This window comes from Eriocheir sinensis, unplaced genomic scaffold (genome assembly GCF_024679095.1).
Source record: "Eriocheir sinensis breed Jianghai 21 unplaced genomic scaffold, ASM2467909v1 Scaffold1364, whole genome shotgun sequence".
Classification (NCBI taxonomy): Eukaryota; Metazoa; Arthropoda; class Malacostraca; order Decapoda; family Varunidae; genus Eriocheir; species Eriocheir sinensis.
The window spans coordinates 63415-78210 of record NW_026110700.1 but is presented as its reverse complement, the minus strand read 5'-3'; the positions used below and the strand labels follow the sequence as shown (position 1 = coordinate 78210).

Genomic DNA, 14796 nt, shown 5'->3' with positions numbered 1-14796 from the left:
GGTTGGAATGCAACTACAAAAGGATTGGTTCCAGTCACTACAGATAAAGACCCAGCTCCACCAGACCTACTCAACATTGTGTCATGCAAATGTGCTAAAGGTTGCATGACTGCCACCTGCAGCTGTAGAAAGGCAGGATTAAAATGCTCTGTGATATGTGTTTCTTGCAAGGGGCTGTCATGTTCAAACTCTGATGTAATTGATGATGAAGAGGACTGTGACGATCCCCTTGATGCCACATTAGAAAACTTCTTGATGTCAGAGAGTGAAGAAACTCATGGAATAGAATAATCAGAATATATTATAGGAGGGCCAGCGACCCACTCCTAATAAAAAGCAAATACAGTTAAAAAAAACAGTGAACAAACCTCCCTGGGGAGGTTGGTTCATGGCCACCTTGCAAGGGATGAAAGTGTCAGACAAGAGATAGATAGATAGATACGTGCCAGGCTGTTATCTTATCTTACAGCCATTCTACAAAAGAACCAAACTACTTGTCATTACTTTCCTATGAAGAAAAATGTGGTTCGCTATACTACCCATGACGAGAAAACCAATGCTATCCTGGAAATCAATACTTCTAATTGTGCAGCAAGAACTGGTAAAGCATTGTTTAAATGGATAACTTCATAATTTGGGTGGATGGTTGGGTGCAAGGGTTGTAACTCTGCCAGTGAGCATTCACGGTCTGTCCTAAGCCAGAAACAAAAAGAGGAAATACACCCTTGAGACAAATTTTGGAGATTGGGGGTATAGGCAAAACAAGCCGCAAACTTTTTCATAGGCTTGGCACGAAAACGGTGTGACATATCAAAAATATGCATAGAAGAGTAATTATAGGAAATTTTGCGTAGATTATTTTATGTATTGACATATTTTCTGGTAAAGTGAGTCCCAAGCGAGATATTTGCAAAAAACTATTTTTCGCCACCATTTTTCCAAGATGGCGGCCAAATCCGGGACGGTAGAGGGGTGCAAAATTAATATGTTATTAAGTACCCTATTACAAAGATAATGAAGCTTGTTCCAGCTTTCCATGAATTTTTTCCTTATTCAATCCCCTATTGACTGGCCTACCAGCCGGGTTACTCATAAAGATGGAATCTAATACAAGAATACTCCAACAAGTGTTGCAAACTAATGTAGAGAATATTGAGGTTTACATTCATTTAATTATTTTCATTTATAAAAAAAGAAATTACAAAATTCGATATAAATAAAAAAATCTGATTTAAATAAAAAAAATCCGATTTTTTATTTAAAAAAAATATTTATAAAATCAACAACCCTGGAGAAGAGGGAGGGCGAGGGAAAGGGGAAGAGAGTGAATACATGAGTGAATAAGTTTGGATAATATCGTTTAGAATAGTTTAATTATCATGTAATAGTTTATGATATAGTTCATAACTCTCTCTCTCTCTCTCTCTCTCTCTCTCTCTCTCTCTCTCTCTCTCTCTCTCTCTCTCTCTCTCTCTCTCTCTCTCTCTCTCTCTCTCTCTCTCTCTCTCTCACTTTCCCTCTCTCAATCCTCCTCCTACTCCTCTTTCTCCTCCTCCTCCTCCTCCTCCTACTACTACTACTACTACTACTACTACTACTACTACTACTACTTTTCATATTTCACGGCTTTCCAGTCATTTATTCCTACAAGAACAGGTGGTTGGGCGGGAGTGGGAAAGGAAAGGCAGAACGTTAGCAGGAATAGAAGTTTGGAATACCGTGACACAACTGGAAGATGAACCTGGAATGTAGGAATCAAGAGGAATAGGAAGCAATGATGCTTGTTGAACGGAATGGCAAGACGCTGAGTAAAGTAGGAATGGAGATGTGAGAAAGCTTGGAATACCGTGACCTATGCAAGATACATCAGGAATTACTGGAACAATTGGAACCTAACCTGGAATACGAGGAAACGAAACAGACATCAGTAATAATAATTGAAAAGGAAGTGAATAGGTTGGAATAGGAGGAGACTGAAATCCGTGAAATTTGCAAGATATACATTAGGAATTAGTTGAAAAATTTGAACATGAGCCAGGAATACGGGAATACGAAACACACGTTAGTAATAGGTATCAATGAAGCTTGTAGGAATAAATGACTGGAAAGCCGTGAAATATGAAAAGTAGTAGTAGTAGTAGTAGTAGTAGTAGTAGTAGTAGTAGGAGGAGTAGGAGGAGGGAGAGAGGAGAGAGAGAGAGAGAGAGAGAGAGAGAGAGAGAGAGAGAGACTATATCATAAACTATTACATAATTAAACTATTCTAAACGATATTATCCAATGGATAATATCGTTTAGAATAGTGATAATTAAACTATTCTAAACGATATTATCCAATGGATAATATCGTTTAGAATAGTTTAATTATCATGTAATAGTTTATGATATAGTTCATAACTCTCTCTCTCGCTCTCTCTCTCTCTCTCTCTCTCTCTCTCTCTCTCTCTCTCTTTCCCTCACTCAATCCTCCTACTCCTCTTTCTCCTCCTCCTCCTCCTCCTCCTACTACTACTACTACTACTACTACTACTACTACTACTACTTTTCATATTTCACGGCTTTCCAGTCATTTATTCCTACAAGCTTCATTGATACCTATTACTAACGTGTGTTTCGTATTCCCGTATTCCTGGCTCATGTTCAAATTTTTCAACTAATTCCTAATGTATATCTTGCAAATTTCACGGATTTCAGTCTCCTCCTATTCCAACCTATTCACTTCCTTTTCAATTATTATTACTGATGTCTGTTTCGTTTCCTCGTATTCCAGGTTAGGTTCCAATTGTTCCAGTAATTCCTGATGTATCTTGCATAGGTCACGGTATTCCAAGCTTTCTCACATCTCCATTCCTACTTTACTCAGCGTCTTGCCATTCCGTTCAACAAGCATCATTGCTTCCTATTCCTCTTGATTCCTACATTCCAGGTTCATCTTTCAGTTGTGTCACGGTATTCCAAACTTCTATTCCTGCTAACGTTCTGCCTTTCCTTTCCCACTCCCGCCCAACCACCTGTTCCTATTCCTATTCCTCCCTCTCTGCAGCGTCGTTTCATATTCCCATTCCCACTTTGCTGTGTTGTTTTATTCCTTTTGCCTTGATGGGGGAGGAGGGAGTGTGTGTGTGTGTGTGTGTGTGTGTGTGTGTGTGTGTGTGTGTGTGTTCCTAGTTAAAGTTTGCTTTGTTCTTTGTTGTGGTGTGTATCTCTCTCTCTCTCTCTCTCTCTCTCTCTCTCTCTCTCTCTCTCTCTCTCTCTCTCTCTCTCTCTCTCTCTCTCTCTCTCTCTCTCTCTCTCCCTGCGCTTATGTTTGTATGTTATTTAACCCATTAACTGCCAAGGTTCCCATTTGGGAACACACATTAATGTGATATTATTGCCAATGAAACGTGCTTGTTGGGGGATAGCATTCCTTCTCATGTTTGAACAGGTTCACTTTGCACCAGTCATCACGCATCAACCTGTCAGGCTGCCTCTGTGTGTGCTCAGTGGGAAACTGAACTTCATTGATTTCACACCTACCTCGGAGCTCTGTAACAAAAGCGCCAGCTTTTGACGGTGGGGACGCCAAATAACACAACACCGGTTCAGGCGTTTCTAGTATTACCGTCCATAGGTACGTGTCAACGTGTGGTTTTCAGGTTTTGTAAGTTTTCTAAAATACAGATAATGAAAATTTGAATTCATCTATGTTTTTTTTTATTTGAAATATCAATATAGTATCGTTTTCGCCTTTTTTTTTTTTTTTTTTACGTCGCAGCCTATTGCACCGGTAGGCTTCTTCCCGGTGGGACCTGATGGTCGGCCCAAGGCTTCTTCCCGGTGGGGCCTGATGGTCGGCCCAGCCCGTTCTGGCGCAGGCGAGTGTTTATAGTGGCGCCATCTTGCATTGGCTCATGCTGCCCCCCGGAACTCGTTCTTGATTCGCTTGGACGGCTTCCTCTAGAGTCCTTGTTGATGGGTGGTCTTCAGGACAGCATGTGGGTAGTTTTGAGCCACTCGGCGGTGATTGAAAAATCCGAGGTGGTAGCGTGGGGATTCGAACCCGCGTCGTACATCACGCGGTGAATGTGGGCCCAGCACGCTACCAGTTCAGCCACTGCCTGTCGGACTTATCGCTAGCTATTATCGGAATTGTGGATTTATATCGGTATTGGTTATCGGTTATCGCCTATATTTGTGTCTCCAGTTAACGAATATCGGTTATCACCGATAAGGTTTTCCATTATCAGTTATCGGTTATCCGGAATAAGGTTTTCTGTTATCGTGCCCAGCTATCCTCCTCCCTTCTCCATTGTTGTTTACTTGCAACAATAAACTATCAATCAATCTCTTTATTACTCTCCTCGATCCCCTCTCCCCTTCCTCTTTCTCCTATCCTCATCACCACATAACACCCTCCTTTACCTCCTCTTTGATATGTTCTCTAATGTCTTACTTATTCTCTTTCTTTATCCCCCTTTTTTACTCTCTCTCTCTCTCTCTCTCTCTCTCTCTCTCTCTCTCTCTCTCTCTCTCTCTCTCTCTCTCTCTCTCTCTCTCTCTCTCAGCCAACACATTGCAAACCTCTTAAACAATTACTTTTCCTCGGTGTTTAATACTAACAGTCTTCTTCTCGCTACCAACAACACCAGTACTATTGTAAATCTCGAGCATGCACTGCCTAATTTTGAAATAACAACCAATGAAGTCCTTAAAGCTCTCCATTCACTTAAAACAAATAAAAGTCCCGGACCCGACAAAGTATATCCTATACTGCTTAAAGAAACAAAGAGCGAAATACTCTCCTCCCTCACTACCGTATTCAATATGTTCTTGCGACAAGGCATCGTCCCTTCGGATTGGAAAAAGGCTAACGTGACACCGATTTTTAAGAAAGGAGACAAAAAAATACCAGGTAACTACCGACCCATTAGTCCAACTTCAATTGTAGGTAAGCTACTCGAGAGCATAATTAGAGACAAAATTGTGAGTTACCTCGAAAGCCACTCATTAATTGGGGATTCACAACATGGCTTCCGTAACAAAAGATCCTGCCTGTCAAACCTACTGACCTTTTATAACGATCTCTTCTCAATTTATGACGTAACCAAATCAGTGGACGTAGTCTATCTTGATTTCCAGAAAGCGTTTGATAAAGTCCCACATCATAAATTTCTTTATAAATTAAAGCAAATAGGCATTGACGGTCAAGTAAACCAATGGATCGCGAATTGGTTGAGCAACAGACAACAAAGAGTGGTGATTGACGGATTTAACTCAGAGTGGGCGCCGGTCACTAGTGGCGTCCCTCAGGGCTCGGTTCTTAGCCCAGTGCTCTTCATTATTTACATCAACGACGTGGATGTTGGACTCAATAATCGCATTAGTAAATTTGCAGACGACACAAAGATTGGTAACTCGATTCTCACTGACGAAGACAGACAAAGCCTCCAAGAGGATTTGCACAAAATTTCAGCTTGGTCGGATAGATGGGAGATGCCCTTTAACGTAGACAAGTGCCAGGTCCTTCAAGTTGGAACAAAAAATAAGAAGTTCGATTACGAAATACGCGGCGTTAAACTCACAAGCGTTCAATGCGTTAAGGACCTGGGGATTAAAATCGCGTCAAACCTCAAATTCTCACAGCAATGCATCGATGCAGCAAATAAAGCGAACAGAATGTTGGGCTTCATTAAAAGAAACTTTTTATTCAAGAATAAAGGTGTAATACTTCCGCTCTACAATAGTTTAGTCAGACCCCACTTGGAATATGCGGTACAGTTTTGGTCTCCCCAGCATGCAAAGGACATTGCTAAACTAGAAGGTGTTCAGCGTCAAGCAACAAAAATGATCCCTTCCTTGCGCAACAAATCCTACGAAGAAAGGCTTTCCACCCTTAACATGTTCTCTCTTGAGAAACATCGCCTCTGAGGAAAACTGATCGAATGTTTTAAAATACTTAATGGTTTCACGAATGTAGACAGAACAAAATTGTTTATGATCGATGACACTTTGCGAACGAGGAGCAATGGCACAAAACTCAAATGTAGACAAGTAAATTCAGACTGCACCAAATTTTTCTTCACCAACGTTGTAGTGCGAGAATGGAATAAGCTCCCACCATCAGTGGTCCAGTGTAACACGATTGACTCCTTTAAAGACAAGCTCGACCGTCACTTCCTTGAACTTAATATTAACTAGAGTAGAAAAGCAACGTTTTGGAGCCATCTGATTAGTGTAGATTCACTTAGGTTTAAGGACAGACCACCTAGTCTGAACCATGAGGTCTGTGTGGTCTGATTTTCTATGTAAATCTATGTAAATCTCTCTCTCTCTCTCTCTCTCTCTCTCTCTCTCTCTCTCTCTCTCTCTCTCTCTCTCTCTCTCTCTCTCTCTCTCTCTCTCTCTCTCTCTCTCTCTCTCTCTCTCTCTCTCTTTTCTAAACATCGTTCAGGAGGCGCCGTTGCAAAGACAAAGGCAAGAACAACAACATCATCATCATCATCATCAGGACTATGCCGCCCTACATGTAAACAGAGTGGTGTGTGGCTTTAACCAGTCTCCGTATTCACAGGCCAACCCTAGAGGACCTGCTGGGCAGCGACGCCCTCAGCCCCAACACTGCCTTCCACGCCCTCAAGTGCACGAAAACCTTCCTGCAGAAGTCGGGGCAACTCGACAGTATCTAACTCCCGCCCAGGTGACAGGACGGCCAACACAACCAACGACTCCTGATAACAACTACCACTGACGGGGCTCTGGAGGCTGTGGGCCCACAGCCTAACTAGCCCCATAAAACACCCACGAAGAAGAAGAAGTGGTGTGTGGCTGGCCGCGTGGTCTGTGACACCCTCATCCCCACCCTGGCCAGGGCGCGGCGCCCCACACAGCAGAACACTTCCTGCCACGACTCCACTCAGGGCCCCACACCAGCCCCAGCCAGGCTCCACACCCTCAGGTCAGCCTGTGACACCCTCAGCCCCACTCTGCCTGCCAGGCCCTCAAGTGTACACAGACCTTCGTGGAGGAGGAGAGAGAGAGAGAGTGGGTGGGTGCACTTCTAGAGTTTTATCTGTAGATGGAATGGAGGAGAGGGAAAGAGAGAGTGTGGAGTGCACTTCTAGAGTTTTCCTTTTAGATGGAATGGAGTAAAGGGAGAGAACAAGGTCATGTATAAGGTGACATGTCTCAAGAGAGTGCAGGGAGATCTGATAAAAGTATTCAAATGGGTCAAGGGTTACAACAAAGGCGATATAAGTAAAGTACTGAGAATTAGCCAGCAGGATAGAACATGCAGTAATGGATTTAAATAAGTAAAGTATAGATTTAGGAGGGAAATAGGCAAGCATTGGTTTAGTAATAGGGTGATGGGGGAATGGAATAGACTCAGCAATCACATAGTGAGTGCAGTGACGATAGCTTGTTTTAAGAGTAGACTGGATAGCTACATGGACGAGGATGACAGGTGGTAGTGTAGTGCGGCGACTAAGCCGGTCGAATGAGAGTCAAAGCAAAATTCAGAATGGCTATCAAAGGATTCGTTGGAGAAGACGACTGATGAGTGAGGTGTGGGTACAGTAATGTAGCAGTGTACACCTGTACCAAAGGTAAACAAGGATCAAGCCTCTACGACGCAGTGTTGATCTCAGTAAACTGGAAGCCACAGAACGAATATGGTCATGAAATTTCAGTTTAGTATCAAACATTACCCCTAAATCTCTGCTCAGAGTGGTAAATGGGATAGGAATATCACTAGTGAAGTACTGGTCGAAAAGGCCAGCAGGAGGGAGATCTCTGCCAAATCTCAAAGCCACACATTTGTCTGGGTGGAGGTTAAGACCCCATGATTTTGCCATTCCATTCAGTACATCAATATCTTGCTGGAAAGTAGCTATACAGTTGATTGTAGAGGAAATAATATTACTCTGAACCTTCATATAAATTTTCAAGTCATCAGCAAAGATCTTATATTGGCAGCTAAGTGATACCGTCAGGTGGTTAATGTAAATAAGAAAAAGAACGGGACCCAGGACTGAACCTTGCAGAACACCACTTAACACACTTTTGCAGGTACTAATCGTCAACAACAACTGACATTCTCCTGCCGGTAAGAAAGTTATGGATCCAAGGCAATATGTTACTAGAAATACCCAAGTGATGTAGCTTTGTGATCAAAATGGAATGGCAAACTGTCTCGAAAGCTTTTGAGAAATCAAGTAAGATTAGGTCAACTGTACCTCCTGCATCAACACTTTGACTAATGTCATCATAAGTCAAGAGTAACTGATCCTTGACACTCCTTCCTGCTCTGAAGCCAAACTGGGCATCAGACAAAATTAAATTATTATCCAAGTAAAGATTAAGTTGTTCCACAATAATTATTTCAAGCATCTTGCAGCATATAGATGTTAGACTCACAGGACGGTAATTCAAAGGGTCTGAGTGCAAACCTTTCCTAAATATAGGGATTATGATAGAACTTTTACATGCTGAAGGCACTTGTCCAGTATTTAATGATTTTGTAAAAATAAGATGTAAAGGGTAAGCCAGATGATTTTTACAAGATTTCAGAACTAGTGGATGAATGCCATCAGGACCCATACTAGTGTTATTATCCAAATTGTCAATAGCCAACTTAACTCTTTCCAGAGATGGCAGAATAAAAGAAAACTGAGTATTAGACATCTGGTGGGCTGCAGGAAGGGTTGGGGGCGAGGCTGTGTATATATGGTTAAAAGTGTTTGCAAGACACTCCGCCATAACACTGGGATCGCTAACTGTAGACCCGGTACATATATGTCATTTCAGAGGTAAAAAAGAAATTGAGTTCTTGGTATTAGTTCGGCCTCATCAGCACCACTATCCCAGCTTGTAATCTCCTACTCATGTTTTTACTTCCATTTTCTGTTGCCAAGTCAGGTCGTCATATCCTTTCAGAGCCAAAGAAGAGGTATGGTGTTGGTTATATCTCTGCACCCCGGCATCACTACCCAGGCTTGCATTCTTTGCCCATGTGTGTTGGACTCATCCTTGTCCTCTACCAAATCACATCAGGCGTATATATTCTTTCAGAGACTCGTCTGGAGCCCAGGAAGAAGCTTGTGTCTGAGTACGAGTCGCTGATGGAAGTGGCGGCGCTGTCAGCCAGAGTCCAGCTGGCCACCTCTCCGGGCCCATAGTCGTGGGGGGCATCTTGGCGGAGGGTACTTTAAGGTTCATGGAGCTCCCGGCTCAAATTACAAGCAAAAGGTGTCTCAGTTACTGCCTCAAATTAGAGTATTATGGAAGATGAATTATGATGCTGCTGTATATAAATGCATCACCGTATCTTCTGGTCTGGTTTCAGTACTTGAAGGGCGGGAACTTCAGGCTGCTGAGTACCCCCTTGGCCGAGGGAGGGGACCAGGCCTTCCTCACACCTACTTTACTCAGGTGAGGTTGGTGGAGGTTGAGTTTAATGAGTCATTAGCTTGTCCTTACACTTCTTAAAGGTAGAGGTGGGTGCCTGTGGCACGGCTGTGGTGCTCATCTGCAAACCATTGGCCCTTTGAGCCTGTGTTGGGGAAGAAACACTCACACTGGGGCAGGCCAGGGGGAGTCCTGGGAATGCCACACTGTACCTTCCCCTGGTTTACTCAGCTGCTTGTTTATGGACCCTCCTCAAGGGGAGGATGAACAGCTGGGTGAGCTGCACGCCCTGCACAGGCTGGAATTCAAATCCTGGCCCGTGTAGTCATGGCCAGGCATGGTGACCATTGCTCCACTTCTTTTACTGTCCCTCAAGTTATTTTTCCTGACTGTTAACTCTAGCCAGCAAGGTTGGTGGCTTTGGAGGCCAAGTTCATCATTGTTGTTGTGTGACTTTACAGGAGATTGTCACAGGCAGAATATAACTATAAGTGTCTGCAAAAGCATGATGACTTGTAAAAGGAAACAAAAGCCAGAATTGCAGTTTTAACGTTATGTTCCTCCTCTATGTAGGTCAACCACAAGAGTCTGGACTTCCAGATCAAGTACGGGTCCAGCCTGCAGCACCTCCACGGGGTAGTGAGCCAGCTGGAGGCCAGTCTGGCAGCCTCAGCACCCTGCTGGCCCTCGTGGAGCAGCTCACCTACAGGCTGGGCCAGCTGGCGCCAGGGCAGGCCGAGGAGGCGCACCTACCGGCGCTGGAGTCAGACACAGACACACTGACCGGCAAGCAGCAGTTGATCTCAAAAACCTTGGGTAAGGTCTTGGAATGGTGTTAAGTTATTGTCTTGTTGTTTGGGGGTTCAGGAGGCTTGGCTTGCCAAGGGGAAAAAATTAAAAAGTGCTTGCCTCTCTCTGATCCTTGAAACCTGATGCCAACACAGTGGCAGGGAAGGCATGGCTCATCTCCAAAACTTTAGGCATGGTTAGGGTAGTAATTGTCCTGCTGTTTGGGGTGACTTAGGAGGCTGGACAAGGGATATGGAAGGCACGGCTCATCTCCAAAACTTTAGGCATGGTTAGGGTAGTGATTGTCTTGCTGTTTGGGTGACTTAGGAGGCTGGACAAGGGAAAAGAATGAAATGGTCACAACTTCTTAACCCTTGAAATTGGGCACAGGCAGAGACTGACACTGGGTGTGGGTGGAGCAGCTGGATACATGGACCTTGCTGGGTGTGTGAGTGCCTCCCAAAGAAGAGTTCCCAGCGCCACGGCTCCCAAGACCTCCACCAAGCTGGTCATTGGACACAGATCGCGGCAGGTGGCAAAAGTGGACGTGGCTGGCGAGTAGTGCGGACTTTGGTGAGTAGTGCGGCTTTGTAGTGATTCTTTTTATCCATGTATTTATTTATGTATTTATGTTTGGAGCAGGTTTTATAATAATTCCTTCTTCTTTTCTCTTCATTTTTCTTTTTCTCATTTTCTCCTGGTAATGCCCTTTTCCTTTTTTTTCTGGACTAGGTTTTATTGTTGTAAGATCAGGTGTTGTTAGGTGTTAATAGGTTTAGATGAGAGTATTAGTCTTCTTTTCTTTATCTTTTACTCTCTCCTCCTCCTCCTAGTAGTAGTGATTCTTTTTCTTTTCGTTCTTTTTCTTTTTTTCTATTTCCTCCTCCTTCCCCTTCTCTTTGTTCTTCCTCCATTCCTCTTCCTGTATATACAGTGATGCATGCTTTCTTTTTCTGTGTGTGTCTAAACATGTCCACTGTTCATCTCAGTAAACAAGTCTGTCTTCAACGCAGGGACTACTTGTGTATATGTACAGTACACTTCATGCATGTTGTCTTTGTATTGATAAGCAAGTCTTGCTTTTGTGAGCTGAAGGAGGGCTGTTTATCATAGTATACAAGCCTGCTTCAACTTATGCTTATGCGCTCAAACCTGACATGCACTCATCTCCTAGACTATTGTTGCCACAAAACTTCTCCTCTCTGGGGGTTCTGGTAAACCTGCCTCTTACAACAATGGGTAATCCTAGACTATTGTTACTTACAATGGATAATCCTAGACTATTGTTGCTACATTTGCCACAAAACTTCTCCTCTCTGGGGGTTCTGGTAAACCTGCCTCTTACAACAATGGGTAATCCTAGACTATTGTAACTTACAATGGATAATCCTAGACTATTGTTACTTACTATGGGTAATCCTAGACTATTGTTGCTACATTTGCCACAAAACTTCTTCTCTCTGGGGGTTCTGGTAAACCTGCCTCTTACAACAATGGGTAATCTGTGGTTATTAGTTCTAAATTTACAAAGACTTATTCTGTACAGCTTTGGTTACCTTATTAAGTAACTTTGAAAAGAGAAACTCTCCTTATAAGTCACATAAGTACTGCATGATGATTTACTGTTGAATGCCACTCCGAGATCCAGTGATCCTTAACATTCCTCTGGAAAGCAAGTTTCAAGCAGTGTGTTGTGAACCTCTTGTTCCAGACACATCCCCGACATACTCAGCTGAGTTGTTCAACAGTGATTTTATACTTCATCCTTGGGGATTTGTAACTATTTTAAAAGCATTTTAAAAAGACTGATACATTACATAACAGTTTCTCTTGTTTACCGGGAAATATCCTTGAGTCAACCAAAGCCGTATCAAACTATCACTTTGCTCTTAAAACTGCCCATGGAAATACTAACACAACCTCTACCAAAACCGTGTCAAACTATCACTTTGCTCCTCAAACTGCCCATGGAAATACTACTAACACAACCTCTACCAAAGCCGTGTCAAACTATCACTTTGCTCTTCAAACTGCCCATGGAAATACTAACACAACCTCTACCAAAACCGTGTCAAACTATCACTTTGCTCTTCAAACTGCCCATGGAAATACTACTAACACAACCTCTACCAAAGCCTTGTCAAACTATCACTTTGCTCTTCAAACTGCCCATGGAAATACTACTAACACAACCTCTACCAAAGCCTTGTCAAACTATCACTTTGCTCTTCAAACTGCCCATGGAAATACTACTAACACAACCTCTACCAAAGCCGTGTCAAACTATCACTTTGCTCCTCAAACTGCCCATGGAAATACTACTAACACAACCTCTACCAAAGCCTTGTCAAACTATCACTTTGCTCTTCAAACTGCCCATGGAAATACTACTAACACAACCTCTACCAAAGCCTTGTCAAACTATCACTTTGCTCTTCAAACTGCCCATGGAAATACTACTAACAAAACCTCTACCAAAGCCTTGTCAAACTATCACTTTGCTCTTCAAACTGCCCATGGAAATACTACTAACACAACCTCTACCAAAGCCTTGTCAAACTATCACTTTGCTCTTCAAACTGCCCATGGAAATACTACTAACAAAACCTCTACCAAAGCCGTGTCATGCTATCACTTGGCTCATAAAACTGCCCATGGAAATACTACTAACACAACCTCTACCAAAGCCTTGTCAAACTATCACTTTGCTCTTCAAACTGCCCATGGAAATACTACTAACACAACCTCTACCAAAGCCTTGTCATGCTATCACTTGGCTCATAAAACTGCCCATGGAAATATTACTACTAATACAACCTCTACCAAAGCCCTGTCAAATTATAATTAGCCTCGTACCACTACCCATGGAAGTACCCAGAGAGTCTTATCCATTGTTGGCGTGTGAGGCCTGAACTCTCTGAGGATGCTGACCCAGGCCTTGAGATCAGTCCCAGCAATGTCAGTCAGCCAGGCACTGTTCCCTACACGCTTCCCATGAACCTCTGCTGTGGGTCAATGGCCACACCCAACACACTGATTATCCCTGTCAGTAATAGCAAACAGACCCCAAAAAGTGATGGAAATGAACTCTATGGAATGTAAGGGAGGCAGAAAACAGTTTAAAAGCTGACATTGTTTTTTGAGCTGGTAATAGTTGGCATTTCTTCGTGAGGGAGAGCTGGCAATACTGTTTTCATGCCCAAGGAAAGGCTTAGGTAGTCTTACGCTTGACAAATTAAACGGATCAATGAACACTTACTCTGACCTCTGCCGTGTGCATAACTAAACTCAATCCTCCCTGTCATCCCTGCCCTGTTGTGCCGTGTCCTCTGCTGCCCCGCGTCGCCCCGCCAGTGCCCCATCAGGACGTCATTGTCTCCAGTCGTGTGGTCCAGTGAGTCACCGCTCTACCGCACGACAGTGACCCCAAGGAAGTCCCGGTTAGTCAGTCCGTCTGTCAGTGAGGGACATAACTCCTGCCTGAGCTAACCCATCGCTGAGTCAGGCATTCATTATTTGTGTTATTTCAAGCCATAAGAGTAGGCTAGCATATGATGAGGAGGAGGCATCCATCAGTCTACTCATGCATTTGAGATATAACGTAACACAAGATAATAAGGAGTCTGCAAGAGGCTGATAGGCCAATACAAGGCAGCTCCTCACTATCCATGAACTCATCTAACCTCTTCTTGAATGTATCTTGTGTTGGCACCCACCACATGACTGCCAGGTGTGTTCCACTCATCCACCACTCTGTCAGTAAATCATTTCTTTCCTGTGTCCTGAATTTATCTTACTTGAACCCATTGCTACGTGTCCTACCCGGCCCTCACACCACCAAAGTCTTATTAACACCTTATTAATTAAAGCCCTTCATACATTTGTAAACCTCCGTCAAGTCTCCTCACACCCTTCGCTTTTCTAGAGAATGCAGGTTTAAATGTTTAGGTCTGTCCTCATATGGCAAGTTTCTCACCCCTAAAGATGTATTGTAGAGGATTGTAACCCTTTCCCATATACAAACACAGGTAAACATACACACATTGACCCTTCCTGACCTGTCGTAACCCTCCACAGGTCCACAGCAGGGATGTGGCCACCCCTGGCCACAGCCCCAAGTGTTCCCTGGTGGGCCATACTCACTGAGCTCCTCCTCCTCCTCCTCCTCACCCTGCTGCCGTGGAAGGTGAGGGAGAGAGAGGGACTTTGATCACTGTCTTCAACACCAATAATCATAATCTATTTACCAATGAGCTACATGAAATAAACCAGGAGGAACTACTAAATCTAGAAAATTCAAATGATAATTTTAATCTTTTCTATGAAAGAGTTTATGAATGTTACAATAAAAGTTTCCCTATTAAAACAAAATATGTAACTACAAAAAGACTTCATAATGCTTGGCTTACAGGCAGAATACTTAAATCTATCAAACATAAATGTAACTTGTTTAAAATGTATAAACTTGGAACAGTTTCTTATGAGACCTTTAAACAATATAGAAATTACCTTACTCAGAATATTAGGGTTGCCAAAATGAACTATTATTTCCAAATATTTACAAATTTTTGCAGAAATACCAAAAGATTTGTCAAACAGTCAATGAATTAAAAGGTAATA

General features: G+C 43.0%; 1 long non-coding RNA gene across 2 annotated transcripts; it reads left to right on the top strand.

Moving 5' to 3' along the window:
* Positions 1–6499: 6499 nt before the first annotated feature.
* On the top strand, positions 6500–14521 carry LOC126989891 (uncharacterized). Of its 2 annotated transcripts, none has more exons than XR_007743828.1 (7): positions 6500–6937; positions 9052–9228; positions 9326–9411; positions 9961–10203; positions 10567–10749; positions 13531–13616; positions 14254–14521. It is a non-coding gene; the product is annotated as an uncharacterized LOC126989891 (long non-coding RNA). The 2 variants fall into 2 exon arrangements; XR_007743827.1 differs by lacking the exon at positions 6500–6937 and adding an exon at positions 8633–8767.
* Positions 14522–14796: the final 275 nt, after the last annotated feature.